The sequence below is a fragment of the Equus caballus genome, chromosome 29 (assembly GCF_041296265.1).
Source record: "Equus caballus isolate H_3958 breed thoroughbred chromosome 29, TB-T2T, whole genome shotgun sequence".
Lineage (NCBI taxonomy): Eukaryota > Metazoa > Chordata > Mammalia > Perissodactyla > Equidae > Equus > Equus caballus.
This window is the reverse complement of record NC_091712.1, coordinates 13,832,812-13,848,946: the sequence shown is the minus strand read 5'-3', so window position 1 is coordinate 13,848,946 and position 16,135 is coordinate 13,832,812. Positions and strand designations below refer to the sequence as shown.

At 43.7% G+C, this 16,135-nt stretch overlaps 1 long non-coding RNA gene across 1 annotated transcript; it reads right to left on the bottom strand.

Moving 5' to 3' along the window:
- Nucleotides 1-1,304: 1,304 nt before the first annotated feature.
- On the bottom strand, nucleotides 1,305-15,440 carry LOC138921364 (uncharacterized). The gene is made up of 3 exons (XR_011433878.1): nucleotides 15,315-15,440; nucleotides 9,152-9,433; nucleotides 1,305-6,307 (listed from the first exon to the last, which is right to left on the bottom strand). It is a non-coding gene; the product is annotated as an uncharacterized lncRNA (long non-coding RNA).
- Nucleotides 15,441-16,135: the final 695 nt, after the last annotated feature.

Sequence of the window (16,135 nt, the reverse complement as noted above, 5' to 3'; positions counted from 1 at the left end):
AGGGGATTGTTCTCAGGGGCAAATGTAGTCACGTGGATTTCCCGCTTCAGCTCTTTCCAAGAGCCCCTGGCCGCCAGGATTCCGGCTTCAGCCTGCTCTCAAGGACCCGCCCTTTCCAGCCTCATGTGTCAACTTCTTCCCTCAGGAGCTCCAGACATTGCATTCCTTGCAGCTGTTCTTCCCGTTTAGTTCGTTTGTTACCTCTGCACCAGGAGGTGCTGCCTCTGCCTTCTCCTTTCCTAGCCTGGCTAGCCACTGTCCCCATACTAGGACTGGTCACACCTCCCTCCTCAGGATGCCTTCCCTGCCCCTCTCCCCACTCCGTCACCTCTCTCCATGGAAGTGACTGTTTACTTTTCTGTTGTTTTACAAGACTGTGAGCCCCTCCAAGGCAGGGACTTGGTTTTTCTTCCCCATATCAATGGGGGTCTGTCGAGTGAATGATTCACTTAAATGAACTTTGAGTCATTCTATTCAACAGCCTTTATCAGCCTCCAGAAGGGAGGCCTGGAGTCAGTCCTCGTTCCACCCCACGGTCGCTGCTTGATCTTGAGCAATCCCTCACCTTCCTGAGCCTATTTCCTCACTTACAATATAGAGACTAAAAAAACCAACAACTTCTTAGGGATGTTTTGAGGCACAAATGTAATAATTGTACACCTTCTCATACCCACTGCCAGGCTCTTAATTCTCTCCACCATGCTGTCCCCAAACTGCCCCGATCCAACCTCCCTGCCAGCCTGTCCCCAGAGACTGTCTCACTCCCAGGCAGACACCGGACCGCGGCCCCACGGCCACCAGCCTACCTCCCAGCCCCTGTGGCCTCTGGAGAGTTCTCCCTCCCTCCACGACTTCCAGCGACACTGTGCCTTTCTCTGCGCACCAGCTGTACCTCGGCTTACATTTTAGGGCATGAAGTCTGGAAACGCGGTTAGAAATTGTGTATGAAACAAATGGGGCTCTTTTATACCAGAACCGAGATGTTACTTGATCATCAAATCTAATCCTGACACTTCGGGAAAATGAAGCAAAAAGAGTTTAAAGCCAAGAAATTATTAAAAATTAGTAATTGTCATTACAAACGACTAAAAAGACTGTTACTATTCTGCATATTAATTTCAATGTGACATCTTACCACTATCATTGGAGAAATGGGAGCACCGGTCCATATGGTTCCCACTGGGCCGGGCACTGCCACCCTGCCAGCCGCCTCCCCCAGCGCCGGGCCGGCCTCTCCTCCCCCGCCATCCTCAGATCATCCGCCGGTCTCCTTTGATCTTGCTTGGTGCACAGAAATAGCTCTATTTAGGGACTGTCAGTCTGTATAAAGTTTATTGTAAAACTGGACGGTAGTACAGAGCTCAAGTCTCATTTCGCTTCAGTCACAGATTGAGAAAATGGAGCACAAATAAAAGATTTTAAAACTATGAAATACTTGAAGTGAACGAAGCCCTGTCCTCTGACCCCTCCACCTTCTGACTAAACCCGCAGCAGAGAGTCCGAGGCGGCCCCGCCGGGCAGCTTTAGCTCCGCCATCCCCGTGGCAGCGCAGGATCTAAGGAGAGCTGCATAACGTATTTACATAATTGCACAAATTAGAGATACCTCAGAATGAAAGGTTTCCTGGGGATTTTCCTCTGCCCTTTCATTTGCTGGTTACAAAATTACCAGCGCCCCCGCAGCGCCGCTGCGTCTCCGCTCCCTGGGCGCGGCCAGGGAACAAGTGCCCGCTCCCGTCCGCAAATGGCCATCAGGGGACACCTGAGCGGGCGGCGCCTCCAGGGAACACCGGCGCCCAGGGCCGGGAGGCCACCCAGGCCCGGTCCCGCGCCCGCCCAGCCCAGGTGGCTCTCGGGGCCAGGTGACCGCGAGGTGACTGCGGACGCCCGTCCTCCCTGTGCCCGCCCCCCACCTCCTCCGCCCTCAGCTCCAGGGGCTGCACAGGGAGCAGGCGATCAGGTGGGACCTCGGGCGACACAGATTTATTAGGTAGTTGATCTTTCCCACCTTGGATTAGAAATCGCTCTTTAAAAACTTCTGCAACGTTAAACGCTCTTGAAATGATATGCGGAAGGGCCTTCTGTAGATTGAAAACAGTTCATTTCTCAAAGTGTTTAGAGCAGAGGACTAATGAAGCGCTAGATCTCCGGCAGTTTGAGGGGGGCTGGTTTCTTCTCTCCCGGGCGCTGCCTCAGCGCCAGGAGGACCCGCGGAGAGGGGGGCGCCCCGGCGGACCTTTTGCTCCCTAACTTGTTTTCCCATTTGTCAAATTGCAAAATATAATGTCTGCCCCACCTGCTTCGTGTGATTGCAGTTAGAATCACATAAAATAATTTGATGTGAGTCACAAAGGAAATTTATATTAACACAAGAGTGTACAAGTGTAGTCAAGGAGCATCTGTTTTGGAGTCAGGAACCCTGGACCACGTGCCATGTGAGCAAATGCAAGTCAGTTCATCGATCTGACCCACTTTTCATTTTAATTTGTAAAACGGGGTGACAACAATGCTTGCCTCGCCAGCCTCATCTTGGTGCTGTCTGGATCAAATGGGATGGCCTAGGTGCCAGTTCTTTGTGAAACTGTAAAGACAGCCAATTCCATATAAACACTCGCTGGTCCAGGAATTGTGCCGCATGCACAATGCCTTCTTTAATCTTCACAAGGACCTTTGAAGGAAATAAGGTGGTTTCCCCATTTTCCAGGTTAAGAAAACTAAGGCTCAGAGAAGTGGAATCACATGCTAAGCGGTGGAGCCAAGATTCAAACAGCTCTACTGGACTCCTGAGCTCGTGTTTTCATTCACTGTCCACACAGCTGCAGATTACTATTTTGCTGCTTTTATTGTTTCAGTAAATGACAATGACAAATGAAGGCACAGGAGATATTTTCTCAGAGATGGAGGTTCTTATGGTTGACCTGGCAACATTCCATTTATGGAGCAAATTTTATATTCCTCAATTATCATTGCACTTAGCAAGAGATATTAAATAATAACTCCTCGAAAGACCACAAGAAGATGGGAGAAGGTTTCAGTAGGCTTCATTCTACCCCTGCATCGCTTATTTCTATGGCTTGAGTACAATCATTGGTTCTTCCTGGCCCGATCAGTGCATTACATTCTGAATATCAGTCAGATCTTTGGGAAATGAATTTGTCACGTGTGAGACTGTTGCTCTCAGGTGGAACATGGCATCTGCTTTCTGTTGCCTGTCATCACTGGTGAAAGGAGCAGGGAGGCAAAGGCAAGCACGGACGCGTGTGGCAGGAGCTCTGGGAAAGAGTTCTGTCACAGAGGCTGGCTTTATCAGGTGAACATGGATACTTACGTCTTACTCATGTATTTGGTCATTTTGGCTTTACAGTATTCACTTGCTTGTTATTCACTGATAACTATTAGAAGAGATCGTTGCTCACCTCAGTCTCACTGCACTTTCTCGTGTCTGATGACTTCTTTGGGGAGGCAGGGGGTGATTTTCTATGTAGAACAGGCCTGATGTGGAGACAGAACTGTGAAGCCCAGAAAGAGGAGGATCGGAGTTCAGAACGAAGCGATTTCAAAAAGGAGAAAAGGGTTTCCATTCAGTAGAAGTGATTTGTGCTCTGGGGACAAAAACAACCCTCGGCCGTTTACTGAGCACCCTCGGCACCCTCAGCGTTGGGTCTATCAGAGTTCTTGGTTGGAACTCCCTTTCTATGGAGAAAGTGGTCTTGGATGGTGGGAAGGGGAGGCTGAAAGGATATATGTTGCTCACTGGGGCCAGATGGAGAGAAATGACTTTGGAGAGAGAAGAGCAGAAATCTCTTTCACGAAGAGTTGTCAGGTCAAATAGTTTCCGAGGCTGGAAAATGGCGGTGACCAGGTGGGAGGAGCTCAGTAAGACACCGCCCACTCAGGACAGACAGCGCCCTCTGTCCATTATGGATTAACCTAACTTGAAGGCAGTTTATAGTCTGACTGGAAATATGGTCACATGGTGCTTTCTTTGAAGAAGCCAGTCTCAGGGGAGGGTTGGGAAGGTGGGACAGTGGGTACAGGTCTTCACCATGAGACACTGCTGTACATATCCTGTTGAGAGCAGGCAACTCTGTCATTAAGATAAGCTAAGCTTTAGGTCAAACCTGTGGGTCTTCCTTCAGAGTGATGCTCTGACTTAGAAGAAACGTCTTTACCTCAAATTAGTCTAAGCTCGTTTCTTTGGTTGTTCCTCCGTCTCTCAGATGGACCTGATTTGGGTAGAAAAATGAAGACATGGCCAGCTAAACTCATTCGAAGATCTACCTTTTACCATCGCACAGCTTCCTCATTGCTGAAGAATTTGGCAGTTGTGTCCAGCAGAGGAAATACACTCTTGGCTTGAATGATAGAGGGGTAGTCTCCCTTAGTCTCCATTTGGGTTCGTCAGTTGATTCAGGACTTCATGTCTAGGGGAAAATCCTTTCTCAGTTTTTCAAGTCACTGAGGATTTTTCTCATGGCAAAGTGAAGGCAGCAGAGTTGTCAGATTCAGCTGGTTTTTGCAGAGACTTCCAGTTAGTAGCTTTTATTTCCTCACCTGAACTAACTTCGAACCTGGGTTTGGTGTGGTGACTCTGCGTTCTGAAGCCATGATCAGATACTCCCTGTGACGATCCCATGAGCAGATGCTACCTGTGATGATTCCCTGAGCGGGTGCTCCCTGTGACGGTCCTGTGAGCGGATGCTCCCTGTGACGATCCCGTGAGTGGATGCTCCCTGTGATGATCCCATGAGCCTGTGTTTTCTGAGCTCGCCCTCAACAGCCCTGGCTCCACCTCCCTTTAGCCCCTTCTGTGGCTCTCTCAGAACCCCTCCTCAATTCCTCCACTCCAGCACTGCTCCCCTGCAAGCATTAGAATTTGGGGAAACAAAGTAGCTCTTAATCAGGAAAAAAGTGCCTTAAACTGAAGAGGAAAGGGTAAAGGAAAAGAGAAGAAAGACCCTAAGGGTATCGGGGCACGGCTCTAGGTAGACTACCTGGAGGAAAGAAATGCTCCAAGTCAAGGGTCTGTGTTTAAAATGCAGTGCAGAAAACAAATAATTTCAATTCCTATCCTTTCCACTCACTCCCTTTGCTCTGTTCTTCCTTCCTTCATTTCATTCCTACCCTATCATTGGTTAAATGCTTGCAATGTTCACAAGATCTCAGAGAAGAGTACCTTTATTTTTCTAATCTGTGTTTTAAAAAGCAGAGATCTAGTTGTTTATTTCCATTAGAATTTTCCTTCTCGATGCAAGCTGACCATCTATAATCCTGTCATTCATTCCTGGATTCATTTGTTCATTTCATTTGTTGAGCAAATACTTTATTCCAGTCCTAGTGTTTTCAGAAGAGTAAAAACAATGATAACTAATATTTATTGAGTATTTTCTATTAGCTGATCCTATACTGTGATTAATAGGCCGAATACATTCACTAACTAGTCCCCCAGCATGATTGTTACTGCCTGTTTCCCAGGTGGAAATGGAGGTTTAAGGACGGAATGGCTTGTCTGAGGTCAGCAGAGCTGTTTGCACGTGGCAGTTTGATGATATGTGCTGTGTGCTGTCCTCTTTCTAGGCCAGTAGTTTGCAAACTTTAGGTGTCTCAGAATTGCCTAGAGGGCTGTTTAAAACACACATTTCTGGGCCCTTCTTCTGAAGTCTCTGATTCATAAGTCTGAGAATATGCATTTCTAACAAGCTCCCAGGTGATGTTAATGGGGACCCTACCATGAGAACCACTGCTCTAGGCTACACTCCCCCTTCTCTGTGGTGGGGTTGCTTTAGGAAAGGTGAAATGTACGCTTGCATGTAATTTGCAGCTCAAAGTCACAATATCCGTAAACGGAGGGGCCAGCTGTCTCAGCCAGGACACCTCGCGTGCCTTTCTCCTGTGCTGCATCCTATCTGTGAACCTGTCTCACGTTCTTCTATTCCTTCAGAACTTCTTTAGAAAACACACCAGGGGAGACAAGCGTTTCGAATGGAGGTGCTGGTTGTTCTTGGTGGCTGGTAGAAGAAGGTATGTGGTATGTCCTGCAGTGCTGCTCACGGAGTTATTAGAAACAACATGGGCATCCAAATGACCCTGCAGTTCACCGCTACACAGGATGCTAGCTAGGGTCAGAGCCTGGCTGTTCTGGACCATCATTCTGAATCTGGAAAGCAGACAGCAGCTGGACAGTCTGTTTATTTATTTAACCCCTCGTGTAAACACAAGGAGGATGACGGATCATCATTGGCCTGTCAACATGACTGTGCTCCAGCAGGGGCCTTGTCCTCATCTGAGCCCGTGGCCTTTTCCTGCATCTGCAAACAGTGGCAAAGAGGAAACAGAAGGGAAATATGAGCGAGGAAATGGCGCTGAGTTGCAAAACATGGATAAAACAATTGGCATTGCAATTCCCCGGACAAACAGGACCCACCGGATGGTGGAGGTGCGGACTGTGGAGGGGCGGGCCTGTCCTCTGGCACGAAGGGGAGGCACTTTTTGCAGCCGCGGATCGTCCTGCCTCTGAGGAAGCTATTTACAGTTTTGCACAGTGGGACGGTTTTATGAGCCAACCCTCTCATTTTTATGAGGGTCCCCGGGGTAAAGCAGTTATGCAATCTTACGGCCAGCACACCGACTTCAGTGGAGTGCAAACAATATAAAGTAGGCCAGGCAGGCGGGGCAGCAGGCAGTGCCGGCAGTCGTGATTCAAGTTCCGTTCGGGGCTGACCTGGCTTATTACGATAAGATGGAGGGATGAATAGAGCCTACGCGGGGAGAGAGAGCATTGAGTGGGAAATAAATAATTCATCGGGCTCCTTCCAGAAGCTTCAAGTAGAAGGGACAGAATCCTGTTATTAAAAAACGGACCAAAATTCAATTGCTAGGTTGGTCTCTCAAATCACTTTTCAGATTTGTTGGGTGAAGGAAATGACACCATCTCTACCAAATATTTGGTTAGCGCTCCGTCATCCACACGAGAAGGCTTTCTGAGCTTAACGTGGCTTTCTCTGACCCACCGACTTTTCCCTGGTGAAACTGGAGAACAGGTCTCGGGGTGTGCTTGTCTTTACGAAGGAGCTTGCTACGCTTTGCTTTCCTAAGACAGGGTTAATTATGAACCAGACTATGGGTCTTAAATTTATCAGCAGGCCAAGTAGCTGGTGACTGCCCCGACCAGAGCCGGCTTCGCGGAAATGAAATGGGACTTATTTACATTTAGAGTGATGCCAGCTCTTTAATCACCTCAAAGCATTTAAAAATTAACTTTACTACCAGCAACTCAAGGGGCATAATGAAGCCTGGCGGGGCTCTGCTATTCCTTCTCCCTTCTCTTCTTGAGCTGCCGACTCATTATTTCAGCCTGTGTTCTCTGCTGTGTCTTTTGGCTAAACCCTGGAAAGTTTCTTTCTGTTTCAGTTTTGCTAAATAATCTGTGGTTTATTTGGTAAGTCTCCTAATAAAGGAATTTTCTCAAACCTCACCAGAATTGCTAAGGATCACCAGGATAGCGGAGTGTCTGTGCGTAATAGGAGACAGGAGTCATTCTGGTAAACTCGCGTCCATGTGGAATGTTGCGGTTAAATAGGTTGGTTATCAAAGGTTATTATAGATTGCACATGCTGGACAAGAGGAGTGGCCCAGGACCCCAAGCTACTCCTTCTCACGTGGCCATCTGGTGACTTTTAAAAGAACACCAGCAATGATCAGGTAAATTTTGCATTAGAAATTGCTAGTCAGCCAAGAAAAATGACCAGAGCAGTTAGGAGGAGGGACGCAAGTGTAAATGGCCGTTTCAGGCCTATTTGAGTTTAACACAACCTACGATTCAGCTTGAAATTCTTATGATTTAGGTTTGCAGCCTCTAATTATTTCATAGTTTTGAACTCAACAGAGGGCAGTATGCTTTGCTGGCTTGGTGTCAGTGTTGGTAATGCCTTGCTGCCTTTCTCAAAGAGTTGTAAAGATAAAAAAATGTTTGTCAACTGAAAGGAGCTGGGCCAACATGAGGTGTTTTGACAATCTGTTACGCCATATTTTTAACAACATGATTACCAATTATTTGTGTTTTAGTTTTAAAAGTTGAAATTATATAAAATACCATCACTTTAAAATTATTGTTTTTCTTTTTGTGCAATAAGCTGCAATGTAAAAACTTTAAAGAAAACTACTGTTTTCTAGAAAGGATTAATAAAAAATGGACCTAGGTGAGACATTATCATGAGTGCCTTTTTCATTATAGAGGAAAGAATAAAATATTTGCATTTAAAGGGTTTGAGTGCTTTACATTTAGGGATCCACTGTGGTGTGAATTTGGGCAGAAGCGAGGCTCTTCCTTCTTGCTAATCACAGCAGCTAGGAGGCCCAGGGGAAGGTTCTGGAATTTCAGCATGGGTAACAGAAGCAGGTTTACCTCATGTGGCAAAAGGAGGGATACTTGTGTTCTAAGAGGCCATTCTTGAGAGCTGAGCAGAACCCATCTTTATTGCAGGCAGAACCCTGGGGCTCACTGTGCACATCGCGCCGAGTAGGCCCGAGGAGGATTGGCGGCTGAATCTCTTGGGCTTTCCCATAACAAGATGTTCGTCTCTTGAGGCTCCCCTGGTGAGCCACACCGTACATAAATCCATTCTAATTAAATATGCTGCTCTCTAGAGGGAGATGCCTTCATTATAGGGACTTATTTCAGGGGAATATAGAGATGTGCATATCTATATTTTAGTGATAGACACCAGTGTCTCTTTGCAAGCAAGCAAAGATACCATCCCCCTCTTTTTCCTTCTCATCTTAATCTTGCTATCTAGAGACTCACGCAAAACAAATCCCTTGGGATTGAACATACTTTCAAATATGTGAAGTTAAACCCTTCCCAGACACATGCGTCTTTCCATCATGAGTACAATGAGAAGATTTCTATGACTCTAATTTAATGGTGCCATCTCTAATTGAAGCACCTGGCCCAATTAGGAGTTAATGACTGCTTTCTGATGATAAAGATAATGAGCACTTATAGCCACAGCCAAGAAGCAATCCTATTTTTTTCTTTTTTAAAAATGTAGGCCAAAGAAGAAAAGCTAACATACAAGTTAGTGGTCAAAATAGCCTCCTCTTGCTTGTTTTTAAAAATTATTGTCAAATCTTATACAAAAAGTTATACTCACACCCCAAACTGACATTAACCGGATTCTGCTTCAGAAATAGGGGAGGTGAGAGAAGATCCTACAAGCACGTCACATGCTGGCGATCGGTTTTGCCTCCTTGAGAGCCACGTGGAAGCAGACGAAGGGATCCTGAGCGACAAGTGGCAGGAGTATTTGGGCAGGTTTGTCCCCTTTTTGCCTTCCCTACACGACGATTGCAGAAAAGGGAGGGATGGAGTCGCCAGACATTTGGAAAGTAACGTCACCCTCTCTTCACGGACTTTCTTGTAGGACGCCAGCTATCTGACAAGACAGAGAAACGAGCCAAGGAGTACACACTGAAAAAATATTTATGTGTAACCATATTCATAAGACTTTTGAGTTATTAAAAAGAGACTTTGACTTTGATATGGAGAAGAATTCGCTTCTTAAATTTGTATCTTTGTTAATTTTTAGGTTTTGAAAGTAAATAGGAATTATATCGGAGGGACTTACACTCAGGTCAAGAAAAAAATTATTGCTGTGGTGACCCCGAGAAAGATGTTTAACTAACTGTCCATTTAATAGAGTCTATATCTGCTGTTGTAGTATTTTTCTGCTTCTAGGAAAGTTATAGCTGATTTATTTGTCTTGCATTGATGATCTTCCTGCTCTTATGCATTCAGATGGTGTGTGAATTCTCTGAGTTTTTCCCTAGAGACAGTATCTGGAAACTCATGGTCAAATTGGGCTTTACTCAGTATTCTCACGTTGGGTTTTATGTGGGCTCATTAAGGGCCTTCCTTTTGATCGACAGAACAGATATTTCTGGGTCCTTGACAATGAGGTTGCATATAGAAAGTCTAGTTCAAATTGGGACAAAAATCTTCTAGTCCCACATGCATTTGTACTTTACTTTTTTTAAAATTTGACTTTAACTTTAGGGGTAATACCCTTTGTCCTCAATTAAAATAGTGTCTTGCAAGAATTTCTATTTCTGAGTGGCCAAAGTCAGTCAAGACTAAAATAGTTTTTATGAAATGTCTTCTTTGGTAAATTAAGGTGGTGAAGCTTTTCATCAATAGCCTATGGGATCGCTAATATCTTTTAATTTATTGATGGTATATTAAAAATATCACACCCTACCCCAACATCATAATGGCATGTCTGCTCTCTTCCAGATGAAACGTGGTACATCAAAGTCTGTCTTCAGAATCTGCGTTTTGAATTTTTGGAGAACAGTCTATGTACCTTTGCTGAAATTATTTTTGTTTTAAATTGAGAAGTAATTGACATATAACACTGTATTAGTTTTAGGTATATGACATAATGATTTGACCTACGTATATATTGTGAAATGACTACCACCGTAAAGTTAGTTAACATCCATCATCACACATAGTTGCAGTTTTTTTCTTGAGATGAGAATTTTTAAGATCTCCTCTCCTAGTATCTTTCAAATATACAACACTGTATTATGAACTGTGGTTCCCGTGCTGCACATGGCATCCCCAGGACTTACTTGTCTTATACCCTTATACCTGGAAGTTTGCACCTTCACCCATTTTGCTAACTCTCCACCTCCTCACCTCTTGCAATGCCCAATGTGTTCTCTGTATCTATGATTTCACTTTGGTTTTAGATTCCACGTATAAGTAAGATCATACAGTATTTGTCTTTCTCTGTCTGACTTAATTCACTTAGCATAATGCCCTCAAGATCCATCCATGTCGTCGCAAATGGTGGGACTTCCTTCTTTTTCATGGCTGAATAACGTTGCATTGTATGTATACATCACATCTTCTTTATCCATCCGTCCATCGATGGACACTCAAGTTGTTTCCATATCTTGGCTGTTGTACATAATGCTGCTGTGAACTTGGGGGTCCAGATATCTTTTCTGAAAGACAGCGATTTCTTTTTTTCAGATAAATATCCAGAAGTAGAATTACTGTATCATATGGTAGTTCTATTTTTAATTTTTTGGGGAATTTCCATGCTGTTTTTCATAGTGGCTTCACCAATTTACATTCCTACCAACAATGTAGAAGGGTTCCCTTTTCTCCACATCCTCACCAACACTTGTTATTTCTTGTCTTTTTGAGAATAGCCATTCTAAAGGGTGGGAGGTGATCTCTCATTGTGGTTTTGATTTGCATTTCTCTGATGATACAAATCAAATCACCTTTTCAGGTACCTGTTGGCTATCTGTATGTTTTCTTTGGCAAAATGTCTATTCAAATCCTTTGCCCATTTTTTAATTGGATTGTTTGTTACATGAGTTCTTTATATATTTTGGATATTAACCCCCTATCAGATATATGATTTGCAAATATTTTCTCTCATTTCATAGATAGCCTTTCATTTGGTTGATGGTTTCCTTTGCTGTGCAGTAGCTTTTTAGTTTGATATAGTCCCACTTGTTTACTTTTGGTTATGTTTCCTTTGCTTTTGGTGTCAAATTCAAAAAATCATGGCCAAGACGGATGTCAAGGAGCTTACTGCCTATGTTTTCTTCTGGGGGTTTTATGGTTTCAGGTCTTATGTTCAAGTCTTTAGTCCACTTTGTGTTGACTTTTGTGTGTGGTGTAAGATAGTGGTCCAGTTGCATTCTTTTGCATGTGGCTATCTAGTGTTCCCAATGCCATTTATTGAAGAGACTTTCTTTTCTCCATTGTATATCCTTGGCTCCTTTGCTGTAAATTAATTGTTCATATATGTTTGGGTTTATTTCTGGGCTCTCTATTCTGTCCCATTGAGCTATGTGTCTATTTTTGTGCCAATACCATACTGTTTTGATTACTTTAGCTTTATAATATGGTTTGAAATTAGGAAGCATAATGCCTCCAGCTTTTTTCTTTTTTCCCAATTGCTTTGACATTTGGGATGTTGTGTGATTCCATTCAAATTTTAGAATCATTTGTTCTATTTCTGTGAGAAATGCCATTGGAATTTTGATAGGGATTGCATTGAATCTGTAGATTGATTTGGTTAGCATGGACTTTTAAGAAATATTAATTCTTCCAATCCTTGAGCATGGAGTAACTTTCCATGTATTTGTGTCTTCTTCAATTTCTTTCATCAATGTCTCATAGTTTTCAGTGTATGAGTATTTACCTCCTTGGTTAAACTTATTCTTAGGTATTTTATTCTTTTTGATACAATTGTAAATGAGATTTTTAAAAATTCTTTTTGATAGTTTGTTATTAGTGTATAGAAAAGCAATTTCTTTTTATATATTGATTTTGTGAATTCATTGATTGGTTCTAAGAGTTTTTTGGTAGAGTCTTTAGGATTTTCTCACTATAAGATCATATCATTGGCAAACAAAGACAATTATACTTCTTCCTCTGTGACTTGGATCCCTTTTATTTCTTTTTCTTCCCTGATTGATCTGGCTAGGACTTCTAGTACAACATTGGGTCGGAGTGGTGAGAGTGGGCATCCATGTCTTGTTCCTGATCGTAGAGGAAAAGCTGTCAGCTTTTTGCCATTGAGTATGATGTTAACTATGGGCTTGGCATATATGGCCTTTATTATGTTGAGGTATGTTCCCCATACCCAATTTGTTGAGGGTTATTTATTATAAATGGATGTTGAATCTTGTCAGATGCTTTTTCTACATCTATTCAGATGATCATGTGGTTTTTATTCTTCAGTTTGTTAATGTGGTGTATCACATTGATTGATTTGAATAATCCTTGAATTATTAAAGATGTTGAATAACCTTTGCATCCTAGAGATAAATCCCACTTGATCATGGTGTATAATCCTTTGAATGTATTGTTGAATTTTGTTTGCTAATATTTTGTTGAGGGCTTTTGCGCCCACGTTCATCAAGGATGTTGTTTTGTAATTTTCTTTTCTTGTAGTGTCCTTGTCTGGTTTTGCCATCAGGGTAATGCTTGCCTTATAAAATGAGTTTGGAAATGTTTCCTCCTATTTTTTGGAAGAGTTTGAGAAGGATTGGTGTTAATTCTTTAAGTGTTTGGTAAAATTCACCAGTGAAGCCATCTGATCTTAAACTTTTCTTTCTTGGGAGGTTTTTGATTACTGATTCAATCTCCTTACTAGTAATAGGTCTGTTCAGATTTTCTGTTTCTTAATGATTTGGTCTTGGTAGGCTGTATGTTTCTAGGAATTTATCCATTTCTTCTGGGCTGTCCAATTTCAATAAGGAAATAGGGCCTTTGGGAGGTGATTAGGTCATGAAGGCAGGACTCTCCTGAATGGCATCAAAGCCCTTATAAAAGAGCCCTTTCTACCATGAGAGGATGCAACCTGGAAGAAGGCTCTTACCCCACCACGCTGGTACCTTGCTCTCAGGCTTCCAGCCTCCAGAACTGTGAGATATAAATTTCTGTTGTTTGTAAGCTACTTAGACTGTTTTGTTTTGTTACAGCAGCCCAAAGGGACTCAGATAGCCATCTTGGTAAGTATACGAGCATCATTAGGAACAAACTTTAGTCTTGAGAGTGATGCAGCCAAGGGAGAAGCTTTAGCTGGTACAATAGGAATGTTATGAATAAGAAAACATGGAACAAAATCCCGGGGAGTGAATTCTAAGCCATGTCCTACCAGAGCAGATAGACTGGGAAAATTTTTGAATTAAGTTGGAGATTATCTTAGTGGAGCTAAGCAGGGAAGAACATTTAGGAGGAAATATAGTACTTATCCTTAAGAATCTTAGAGTTCATGAGGAGATGAAACTGACAGACTTGAAATGACTTAACAACATGACCAAACAACATATCAATCAATAAAAATATATGTAATGAGAATCTAAGAATTATCCTAATTTTTCCTGGAAAAAAGACTGACTTCCCACTCTGGCAGAGGAGGTCCCTGTTTGCAACCACTGTGGCTCTAGGAGGTAGCTGAGTCTGATGTGAGAGCCAGGCAGGCTGGGTTCTAATCTTGTCCCCACTGCTTGCTGACTGGGTGAATCTGGGGAAATTTCTTAGACTTTCTAAGCCTCTTTTTCTTTTTTTTTTCAAACTCTAAAATGGAGCTAAAAATAATTCTCTCTTTCTTAGGTTGCTGTAAGCATTCACAAACTATGAGGCTATCCTGGGTAGGGCACACACACTTGCCTTCTCCTAGGCTAACTGGAGAGTGCCAGTTCTGGGCATGAGCGGATCAGAGCTTCTGAGGAGAATCAGCCTTAAAGGTCTAGTGATTGGCACCCACTCCAGGTCCAAAAGGGGGGCTACCAGGTTAGCTGGTTACAGCATTGCTCCTCCTTGCTGGGAATCCGCATAAAGCATTTCCAGCCTCAACGCTGAGGGCACGCCTAGGTGGTCAAGGGAAAGAGGGTTCTGTCAGGGACCAGAGCCCCTTGCAGTGGGGGAAGTGAATGAAATTGGTCAGTACAGATAACCCAAGATGAGGAACCAAAGGCAACTCTCATATTTCTTGGCAGACATCCTGGGCCCAGTTTGCCTCTGGCCTCATGAATTATTCCTCATGTTCTGCTCAGAAGTTTGCCCATGAGAGTAGGAAACACCACTGAGTCCTGATGTACAGCAACTTGAGACTCCTGACTCAATGACCAGAGTCATAAACTCTGGGGCTCAGGCCAGGATTCTGGCTGAGGCTCATCCTCAGACATGGATGTCTGGCTCTACCCTTCTGGGAAATGCTTTAGACAACACTTTTTTTTTTGTGGCTTTGGGGCATGGAGTGCCTGCCAGTTCCTCCCTGATCCCCCTGCCCTTGGCGGCTCTTCAGTCTGCTTCTCTAAGACCTTATTCTTGTGAGAACTTGTCTGACATAAGCTCTTCTTACGCCCCTCTCCTGGCTGATTCTTAGATTTATTTGATAATTGTGATCAATACTAATTTTAAAATAAGAGTTAATGCAGCTGAAACTACTTATGCCGTCCAATTGCCAATTGAGGGGAGAAATTCCAGAAGGTGGCATTGGCTTACTTTTGGATGTAGGGACCCAGACATACAAAAAGTTGGCACTCACAAAAGAGGTGTGATAAATATTCCCCTTGAGGGTATAAAGGGCTCTCAAATCTGCCTTCTTTCCTGGTTGAAGTATAGGTCGGGGGTGGCAGAGCAAACAGGACCAGAGGTCATTGGTTAGAGTCATGGTGGATAAGAGAGACTGCCAGAAGCAGGACCAGGATCCTGTTTTAAGAGGATGTCCCAAACAGAGTGGTAACCTTATTTCAGAAAAAAAATTTCTTAAAACTCACCCCACAATAGTCTCCCTTGGAGAAGCAGCTGTCTGTGGGCGGCAACAAAAGGCTGTGCCGCAAAGAGGTCTGGCCCGGTTTTACCGCGGGCTGACCTCGGCGTGAGTGGGACACCTCCCACTGTTTGTTTCTTCTCTTGCTCACTCTGGTTAGATGATAAATCAACTTGGCAGGAACATTCTGTTTCTATTCATTTGCTAGCGCACTGGACACATGGTGCATACTTGATACATGTTAAATGATAACACTGTGACAACAAGGCAAAGACTGTGAGCCACGGGTGGCGTTTAGAAAACCCGTGGGAAGTAGGACTCTGAAAATATATATGAGCTCAGGCAAATCACTCACCTTTGCCGTTAAGTGGCTTCCAAAATATACTGCATCCTGTGACAGATTTGAACCAGGGCATTATTCATGAGTGGTAAAGTATGTGCACGTTGTAGCGAAATCAAGCTGCTAAGACAGGAAATAGCATTCAGAGGAGCCAGCAGTGTGGCAACCAGTGAGCTGCCGAATGGTGTGAGGGATCCCAGAGGCAGCTCGGAAGCTGCCCGCGTAATTATACTGGGACCTCATCACCTTAGCCAGCTTGGCACCCGGGCCGGGAGTGCAGGTGGAGGATGGATCTGGGACTGCCAGCTGGATGCTGTCTTTTCAGGGCCGAACTTTGTCCTTTGTTTGTTCTCCTTTGGGGGTGAGGGATGGTGGCTCTAGTTAACCAAAACACAAGAGAAGAAAGTAATGATTTTTAAAAGAGACCATTCTGATCAGCTGTGACAGCAGCTTTTCTACTATAACAAAAAATCGGTAATTTGAAAATG